We start from the raw sequence: 10,964 nt of genomic DNA on the forward strand, positions 1-10,964 counted from the left end.
GACCAGATTCCCCCCACCGTTCATACGATTATCCAATTGAATTATTGCCCAGAGCAGGAATACCCTTTGGTAAAATCTACCCTCTGGCAGGGCCCGAACTAAAGGGGTTGAAGGACTATATTGACGAAAATCTAGCCAAGGGCTTCATACGCCACTCTTCATCTCCTGCAGGTGCACCCATCTTCTTTGTGAAGAAAAAAGATGGCTCTCTTAGACCCTGCATAGATTATTGGAACTCAGTAAGGTTACTATTAGAAACCGTTATCCATTGCCATTGATCCCTGAGTTATTGGAGAGAGTACGGCATGCCAAGATTTTTTCTAAACTGGATCTCCGTGAGGCCTATAATATGGTCTGTATTAGACCTGGGGATAATAATAACAATAATAATAATAATAATGATAATTTTTATTTATATAACGGCAACTTATTCCGCAGCACTTTACAATTAAGCGGGGACATGTACAGACAATAAATTCTGTACAAGTTAAGACAATTTAAACAGTGACATTAGGGGCGAGGTCGCTGCTCGCAAGCTTACAATTACAAGGAAATGCGGGGACACAATAGGTGAAAAGTGATGATTCAGGTCTGGCAATTATAATAAATAGGGATTTTCATATAAAGCTGCATGATCCGGTCATCAGCCCGTGTGTTTAAGTGCAATAGTCAAGTATCAAGTGCAGTTATCGTGTGCATGGAGGGTGTGGAGACAGAAGAATAGTAGGGTGCCGATTCACATGCAGATAATATTTGGAAGGAGGGAACAGGACAAAGTTAGTTTACTGAATAGTTGATGTGGTAGGCTTGTTTGAAGAAATGGGTTTTTAAAGCGCGCTTGAATAGGTCGGGGCTAGGTATCAGTCTGATCGTCTGGGGAAGTGAATTCCAGAGAGTTGGCGCAGCACGAGAGAAGTCTTGGAGACGGAGGTGCGAGGTTCGGATTACGGGGGATGTTAGTCTTAGGTCATTTGTAGAACGGAGGGCATGTGTAGGGCGATAGACGGAGTTGAGAGAGGAGATATAAGGCGGTGCAGAACTGTGGAGAGCTTTGTGGGTGAGAGAGATGAGTTTATACTGGACCCTGTAGCGAATGGGTAGCCAGTGTAATGACTGGCACAAGATGGAGGCATCGGTGAAGCGGCTGGACAGAAATATGACCCTGGCTGCCGCATTCAAGATGGATTGGAGAGGAGAAAGTTTGGAAAGAGGGAGACCGATCAGAAGAGAGTTGCAGTAGTCCAGACGAGAATGAATAAGAGCGACAGTAAGAGTCTTAGCAGTTTCAAAGGTGAGAAAAGGTCAGATTCTGGAGATGTTTTTAAGATGCAGACAACAAGAGCGAGTGAGTGATCGGATATAGGGAGTAAAGGAAAGTTCGGTGCCGAATATGACCTCAAGACAGCGGGCATGCTGCTTGGGAGTTATGGTTGAACCCTGCAGGGTAATTTCGATGTTGGGTAGAGTGAGGTTAGTAGAAGGGAGAAACACAAGTAGTTCAGTTTTGGAGAGATTTAGTTTCAGATAGAGGGAGGACATGATGTTAGAGACAGCAGACAGACAATCCTTGGTATTTTGAATTAGAGTGGGGGTGATGTCAGGGGAAGAAGTGTATAATTGGGTGTCGTCAGCATAGAGATGGTACTGAAACCCAAATCTGCTGATTGTTTGTCCAATAGGGGCAGTGTATAGAGAGAAAAGGAGGGGGCCCAGGACTGAGCCCTGCGGAACCACAATAGTAAGGGGACGAGGAGAGGAAGAGGAGCCGGCAAAAGATACAGTGAAGGAGCGGTCAGAGAGGTAGGAGGAGAGCCAGGAAAGGGCTGTGTCCTTGAGGCCTATGGAGCGGAGCATAGTGAGAAGGAGCTGGTGATCTGCAGTATCAAATGCGGCAGATAGATCCAGGATAATCAGCAGAGAGCAATGACCTTTAGATTTAGCTGTTATTGGATCATTAGAGACTTTAGTGAGGGCAGTTTCAGTGGAGCGGAAACCAGATTGTAAGGGGTCAAGAAGAGAGTTATCTGAGAGATAACGGATTAGACAGGAGTGGACCAAGCGTTCCAGGAGTTTAGAGATGAAGGAAAGGTTAGAGACAGGTCTGTAGTTAGCCATGCAGTTCTGGTCCAGGGATGGCTTTTTAAGTAAAGGGGTAATGATGGCATGTTTAAATGAGGAGGGAAAGATACCTGAAGAAAGAGAGAGGTTAAATATTTTAGTCAGGTGAGTGGTGACCACTGGTGAGAGAGACTGCAGGAGAGGTGAAGGAATGGGGTCACTATTGCAGGTTGTAGGCCGAGCAGAAGTGAGGAGCTTGGAAACTTCTTCTTCTGAAACAGGCTCAAAGATGTCTAATGAGCTTGAGGTGCGGCAGGGAAGGGGATCCAGGCACTGAGGAGATTGGGCTGAGATATCCTGATGGATGTGGTTGATTTTTTCTAGGAAATAAGTTTCCAGATCCTCACCACTGAGATTGGAGATGAGGGCCTGTACTTTAGGTTTCAGGAGGGGGTTTAAGGTTTCAAAAAGTCGTTTTGGGTTGTTGGATAGTGAGGTGATGAGGGTGGTGAAGTAGGATTGTTTGGCCAGAGAAAGGGCAGAGTTATAGGTTTTGAGCATGAACTCATAGTGGATGAAGTCTTCTGCTAAGAGAGATTTTCCCCACTGCCGCTCTGCACACCTTGAGCAACGCTGAAGAAAGCGTGTTTGCATAGTGTGCCAGGGCTGCCATTGTCTGTGTGGGGTCTTTCTGCGTGTAGAAGGTGCTGCTTCATCCAGGGCATTCTTCAGTGTAATATTGAAGTGTAACAAAGTCTGGACAGGAGAGGGAGGAGATGGGGACTAAAGATGTGTGGAGGTTGTCCATAAGCTGCTGGGTATTAATCGTACGTGTATTCTGATAAGTGTGGTAAGTGGGGGTGTCCTGGGTGAGGAGACAATTCTTGACAGAGAATGAAAGAAGGTTGTGGTCCGAGAGCGGGAGAGAGGAGTTAGTAAAGTCGTGTAGTGATCTAGGACGGGAAAAAACCAGGTCCAGAGTATTCCCATCCTCATGCGTAGGAGAATTAGTAAACTGTGAGAGGTTGAATTAAGAAGTTAGAGAGAGAAGATGAGAGGCAGATTTGGAGAGGGGATCATTGATGGGGATGTTAAAATCTCCCATGATGAGGGTAGGGATGTCACAGGATAGAAAGTGAGTTAGCCAGGTGGCAAAGTGGTCTAGAAACAGGCGGGAGGAGCCAGGAGGGCGATAAACAACCGCCACCCGCAAGGAGAAGGGCTTAAAGAGTCTGACGGCGTGGACTTCAAAGGAAGGAAATGTAAGTGAGAGAACCGGGGGGGGGGGGGGGTTGACCTGGAAAGCACATTGTGATGAAAGGAGTAAACCATGAATGGAAGACTGCATTCAGGTCATGTTACAGACACTTTGAATATCTAGTTATGTCGTTCGGTCTGTGTAATGCCCCAGCCACTTTCCAACACTTAGTGAATGACATTTTCAGGTATCTTTTGGATACATTAGTGGTGATTTATCTGGATGATATTTTGATTTTATTCTAACTCCACAGAGGAACATCATGGACACGTAAGAATGGTCTTAGAATGCCTCAGACAGAACCATCTTTACATTGAACTTGAGAAGTGTGAATTCCATCGGACCAAAATTCAATTTCTGGGGTATGTAATGTCTACACAAGGCATCAGTATGGAAGGAAGTAAGACCCAAGCAATCTAGAATTAGCCAGTTCCTAAGAATGTGAAGGAAGTGCAGCGCTTCATCGGGTTTGCCAATTTCTACAGATGTTTTATAAGGAATTTTTCTGAGGTAATGTCACCTATCACACAACTTACCCGGAAAGAATCTAGCTTCATATGGACCCCTCAAGCCCAAGAAGCATTTTCCAGTCTGAAGGATAAATTCACCACAGCTCCTATCCTAGTGCATCCCAACCCTGTACTTGCTTTTATAATAGAAGTGGATGCCTCAGACTGTGCCATCGGAGTTATACTCTCCCAGAGAACAGGTGAGAAGAATGTCTTGCATCCCTGTTCTTTCTTTTCCCAGTAGTTATCTGCGGCTGAGAGGAACTATGATGTAGGCAATAGAGAATTGTTAGCTATTATTGCTGTATTCAAGGAATTGAGACACCTTCTTCATGGAGCTGCACAGCAAATAGTCGTCCTAACTGACCACCTCATCCTTGAATTTATAAGGTCGGCTAAGTGCCTGACACCTCGCCAGGCTCGTTGGAATCTTTTCTTAAACCAATTTAATTTTGTAATCTCTTACAGGTCAGGATCACGCAATGGAAAGGCGGATGCACTCTCTAGGATTCATTCAACGGAGACCAGTTCATCTTCTCCTCTTAAGACTATTCTTCCTGATTCTAGATTCCTGGGAGTGATTCATAACCAAGACCTACTTAAGGACATCAAGGAAGCATACCATTTGGATTCTTTGCTGGCACAACCTCCTAGGGACGTAAGTCTTGTCTATAAGAATGGTGTGTGGTTTCAGGGTCAACGCCTGTATAAACCTGAAACAGTCAGAGTGAGACTATTGCAACTCATACATGATTCTAAGATAGCTGGGCATGGAGGAGTTCTAAAGACACAGGAATTTCTCGTTTCTTTTGGTGGCCCACTTACAGAAAAGACGTTCTAGACTATGTCACTTCATTTGAAGTTTGTGAGAGATTCAAGACACCACGTTCCTCGCCAATGGGTCTATTGCAACCCCTACCCACCCCTTCCCGTCCATGGGGATCCATTTCCATGGATTTCATTGTTGAGTTGCTAACCTCTCAAGGGAAGAACACCATTCTAGTGGTGGTGGATCGGTTAACAAAGGCGGTTCATTTTATTCCCTGCGTCGGTTTACCCACTGCTAAACAGACATCCGATTTAATGATTCAAAATCTGTTTTGATTGCATGGAGTACCGGATGAGGTCATTTCTGATCGAGAAGTGCAAATCACTTCAAGGTTTTGGCAGAATTTCTGTGCCGCATTGGACATTAAAGTAAAGCTTTCTTCTGCTTTTCATTCCCAGACTAATGGACAAACAGAACGGACCGATCAGACCCTGGAACAGTATCTCCGCTGCTTTATCTGCCACCTACAAGATGATTGGGTGGACTTAGGCTACTTTCGCACTAGCGTCGTATGACACATGTCGCAATGCATCGTTTTGCAGAAAAAACGCATCCTGCAAAGTTGTTTGCAGGATGCGTTTTTTCTCCATAGGCTTGTATTAGCGGCACATTGTGACGCTTTGCCTCACGTCGCAACCGTCGGCTGCCCCCATTGTGCTGTGTTGACACAGGATGCGTCGGTATGTCGGCCCGATGCACTGCGACGGGCCTACGCTACTGTGAAAGTAGCCTTACTTCCACTGGCCGAGTTCTCCTATAATAACTCACAGAGTGCCTCTACTAAGCAGTCTCCTTTTTATGCCAAACTAGGTTATCACCCTAACATTCTTCCTCAATTCCCCATAGATACGCCCTTGCCAGCTGTGGCTGAAAGAATAGTAAACCTGCACCAGCTTTCAAGGTAGGAGACTTGGTCTGGCTATCAACTAAAAACCTTAAATTGAGAATCCCATCATCCAAATTGGGACATAAGTACATTGGACCCTATAAGATCAGTAAGATTGTGTTAGGGTTGGCGGAACGCACCAAATATATAGTTTATTAGATGGAATTGGTGCGTTCGCAACCCGGGATCCACCGTGCAGGAAAGTACCTGCTGCTAAGTAAGACGGACTATATGGCGGTACTATAAGTATACATACAAGGGTTAACTTCACCCTGCGTGAAGGAAGCGATCCTGTTGCGTCACAGGACCGCGGTACCGCACATAGAGCGCGAGCAATAAGTCAGCGAACACAACCCCAACTAGGATTGAAGTCCGATTAGACCACTGCTGGCACAACACCGCAACTGGGTGTGTAAGGAAACTATTGAAATAGTAAATAAAGGCACGAGAGTGCGTGCGGTGCCGCACTAACGGACGCCGCTAACCACCCAGGCTTGGGTAAGGAAAGCGCACGGCGCCGTACAGAGGGTCACAGCAACTAGATGCTGTTATGTGTGTTTTGTGCTGATTGCTAGTCGGGCGCTAAATAGCTACCATCATCCGCAAACAGACAACAACACTAGGGAGGGATAATTAGGAGCTTTCATCCTTCGACATACATCCATCTACACACACACATATATTTTCAAGACAATACTAGCGCATGGCTGTGCGGTCGTGCGCAGTTTATATAGTTGCAGCACAGGAAGCTGCTACTGAAGTTTTTGCCCTTTCAGGACCTTCCAGAAGGACCAATGGAAAGTGCTGCAGTACCTGAGCATGTTTTGCCCTTTCAGGACCTTCCAGGAAGACCAATGGAATGTACTGCAGCACCTGAGCATGTGACCGAACATGTGGCCCTCGACCTCCAATGGGAGATCCCGCCCTGGGCATGCTCAGTGTGAGTAAACAAGGACTTAGTCCCAGAGAGGCTCGCTCGCCGCAGATCAGTGCAGGGTACCATAGGAAAGCCAGAAAAGGCAGTAGTGACCCTATGCACCGAATCAGCCTCAGCGAGACGCTGGGAGCGACGTCTCCGCTGAGCAGAGCCCACTGCGGCCGATACCGAATGGGAGACCGCAGCAGACACGGATCGAGATTCCCCCTGTGCAGCAGAGGAAACTCGACTCCTAACATTACCCCCCCTCCTAGGCCCCCCCCCTCCTTGAGCCTCTCTATGCTCAAAAGCTGCAATAAGCAGCGGAGCTCGAATGTGCTCCACAGGCTTCCAGGTTCTATCCTCTGGGCCGTGACCCTTCCAGTCCACCAGATAAAATTTCTTGCCACGTACCACCTTGCACCCCACAATAGCATTCACCTCAAACTCATCCGTGGATGAACCCGATGTCCCAGCAGATGACTCAGAAAACCGGGACAAATGAACGGGCTTTAAGAGGGAAACGTGGAAAGTATCGGTGATACCAAGGCGTGGAGGAATAGCCAAACGGTAGACCACAGGGTTGACCTGTTCCAGAACCTTAAACGGACCAATGTAGCGAGGAGCAAACTTAGTGGACTCAACTCGCAGCCTGATGTTACGGGCGGAGAGCCACACTAAGTCGCCAGGAGCAAAGACCGGAGCGGGGCGCCGGTGTGTATCAGCTGAAACCCTCATTCTCTCCTTGGAGGCCCGGATGGCATCCTGTGTGCGGTCCCAGATGTCACGTGCCTCCACCGCCCAGTCTGCCACCCTAGAATCGGTGGATGACACGGGCATGGGCACAGGGACACGCGGATGCTGGCCGTAATTAAGGAGAAAAGGAGTTTGACCAGTGGAATCGGCTACGGCGTTGTTCAGGGCAAATTCCGCCCAAGGTAGCAAAGATGCCAGGTCATCCTGCCTAGCAGAGACGAAATGTCGCAAATATGTCACCAGAGTCTGGTTGGTTCTCTCCACCAACCCATTCGTCTCGGGATGGTATGCAGAGGAGAGATTTAACTCTATGCTGAGTAAACGGAAGATCACTCCAAAACCGAGATGCGAACTGGGGAGCCCGATCGCTGACAATCTTATCAGGCATACCATGCAATCGGAAAACGTGTTTAATGAACAACACCGCCAAGGCCCGTGCTGAGGGTAACGGAGGAAGCGGCACCAAATGTACCATCTTGGAGAAAAGGTCGGTGACAACCCAAATAATGGAGCAGCCACGCGACTTGGGTAGACCCACCACAAAGTCCATCCCGACCATCTCCCAGGGCCTGTCTGCCACCGGTAGAGGGTAAAGCAACCCAGCAGGCCGTTGCCAAGGAGACCGATTCTGGGCGCAAGAAACGCACGCCTGAATATAGTCCTTGACATCTTGGGCCATATGCGGCGACCAGTATGTTCTCGCCAGAAGCTCAGATGTCCTCTTGGTCCCAAAATGCCCACCCATTCTGGAGGAGTGAGCCCAAGAGAGAACCTCCGGTCGCAAGTTAGCTGGTACGAAAGTCTTGCCCGGGGGCACAGACTCTAGCGAAACCGGAGCTACAGTTCTCAGGCTCTCAGAAGGGACAATAAGCCGAGGCTCCTCCTCCGATGACACCACGGAGTGGGAGAGAGCGTCAGCACGAACGTTCTTCTCCCCGGAGAGGAAATGGAGAGTAAAATGGAACCGGGAGAAGAACAGGGACCATCTAGCCTGGCGAGAATTCAGCCGCTGGGCCGTTTGCAGATACACCAAGTTCTTGTGGTCAGTGAAGACTTGGAAGGGAAAGCGAGCTACCTCCAAGAGATGTCTCCACTCCGAAAAAGCCAACTTCATGGCCAGCAACTCCCTGTCCCTGATGGAATAATTCCTCTCCGCTGGTGTGAAGGTCTTGGAGAAGAAGAAGCAAGGATGCTTCCGACCTTGAGCATCCTTTTGGAAAAGGACTGCTCCAGCACCAACGGATGAGGCATCCACCTCCATTATAAATGGCTTATCAACATCGGGGCGATGTAGGATGGGAGCGCTAGCGAAGTGTGACTTGATCGAGAGAAAGGCTTTGGAGACCTCCTCTGACCACAACTTGGGATTTGCTCCCTTCTTGGTGAGGGCAACCAAGGGAGCTACCAAAGTTGAGAAGTGTGGAATGAACTGGCGATAATAATTAATGAACCCCATAAAGCGCTGCACCGCTTTAAGAGAATGGGGTTCCTGCCAGTCCATTACAGCCTGTAGCTTGGCAGGATCCATAGCCAAACCCTGGGCAGAGATGATATAACCAAGGAAAGGCAAGGACTCCTGCTCAAACACACACTTCTCCAACTTGGCGTAGAGGGAGTTTGCCCGTAAGAGGTCGAAGACTTTGCGAACATCTCTCCGATGGGAGTCAATATCTGGAGAGAAGATGAGAATAGCATCCAGATAGACTACGACCAAGGTGGTGAGCATATCCCGGAAGATGTCGTTCACAAAGTCTTGGAAAACGGCTGGGGCATTACAGAGCCCAAAGGGCATCACCAGGTATTCATAGTGCCCATCCCTGGTGTTAAAAGCCGTCTTCCATTCATCCCCCTCACGGATGCGAATCAGGTTGTAGGCACCCCGCAGATCTAACTTCGTAAATACCCTCGCTCCCCGTAGCCTATCAAACAGCTCAGATATCAGGGGTAAAGGGTACTTGTTCTTAACGGTGATGGCGTTAAGACCCCTGTAGTCTATGCATGGACGTAAGTCTCCAGTCTTCTTTTGTACGAAGAAGAACCCAGCCCCTGCCGGTGACACTGACTTCCTAATGAATCCTCTTGCCAGATTCTCTTGGATGTACTGAGACATTGCCTCCGTCTCCGGGAGAGATAACGGATAGACTCGACCCCGGGGAGGCTCAGCACGAGGCAAGAGGTCAATAGGACAGTCATAGGGGTGGTGAGGCGGAAGGGTCTCCGCAGCTCTTTTGGAGAACACGTCTGCATAGGGCCAATAGTGCTTGGGGAGAGAGGAAAGATCTGCGGGTACCTGTGTAGTAGCAACCTGAACGCACTCCCTCTGACATCTACCCTCGCAGGATTTACTCCATCCCAAAATTCTCCCAGAGGACCACTCAATATGAGGAGAATGGTAGCGAAGCCATGGTATCCCCAACAGGACCTCATCAATTCCCTCAGGAATGACTAATAGGGAGATTATCTCCTGATGTGATGGAGACACAGAAAGCGTGAAAGGAATGGTTTGGTGGGTAATCTGTGAGGGTAGTGTTGACCCATTTACCACTCGAACGGTCACAGGCTTGGCGAGCATCACCAAGGGTATTGCGTGACGCTGGGCAAAAGAGGAAGACATAAAATTACCCTCTGCCCCAGAATCCACGCATAGCTCGACCATAAGAGTGGATGGGCCTATGGTAATTGTCCCCTTGAAGGACAACTTTGAGGCAAACGTCGCCGTGTCTAGTGTACCTCCTCCAACTGCCACTAAACGCTGACGTTTCCTCGACCGCTGAGGACCCATGGAGGCAAGATGTCCTGACTGCCGGTAAACATGACGGACCTTATGTGCACGGGCGGACTAAGACTTGGATCCCGCTCGTGTCACCTCTAAGGCCTCATGTGACTCGGACGCCTGGACTGGAGATTCCAAAGGTTTGGCGAAGGTGGGAGCCAGCCGAAACCTCTGCCTACACTGGGCTCGCTCCAACCTTCGCTCGTGAAAACGAAGGTCTATGCGAGTAGATATGGCTATGAGCTCCTCCAGTGTGGCGGGAATCTCCCTAGTAGCCAAGGCGTCTTTCACATGGTCAGCCAGCCCCCTCCAAAATACGGGAATGAGGGTTTTATCTGACCATTCCAACTCAGACGCTAATGTCCGGAAGAGAACAGCAAAATGGCTGACCATGTTTGAACCCTGAGTCAAAGCCAGCAGCTGGAGCGCTGTATCATGGGTGACTTGAGCAGGGGCGGACACAAGCAGCAATGGGCCCCTGTGCAGGAAATACATTCGGGGCCCCCCTCATACATGTACACTGTATATAAAATACCTATAATAACATATGTGTATACACAGCAGTATACACACACATACTAGCCCTATACACAGACAGCAGTATACACACAGCAGAAATTACACACACTAGCCCTATATACACACACAGCACTGCAGTATACACACACATACTAGCCCTATATATATATACATACACACACACACACACAGCAGTATACACACACATACTAGCCCTATATATACACACACAGCAGTATACACACACATACTAGCCCTATATATACACACACACAGCAGTATACACACACATACTAGCCCTATATATATACACACACACAGCAGTATACACACACATACTAGCCCTATATATATACACACACACACACAGCAGTATACACACACATACTAGCCCTATATATACACACACAGCAGTATACACACACATACTAGCCCTATATATACACACACACACAGCAGT

This window comes from Ranitomeya imitator, chromosome 2 (genome assembly GCF_032444005.1).
Source record: "Ranitomeya imitator isolate aRanImi1 chromosome 2, aRanImi1.pri, whole genome shotgun sequence".
Classification (NCBI taxonomy): Eukaryota; Metazoa; Chordata; class Amphibia; order Anura; family Dendrobatidae; genus Ranitomeya; species Ranitomeya imitator.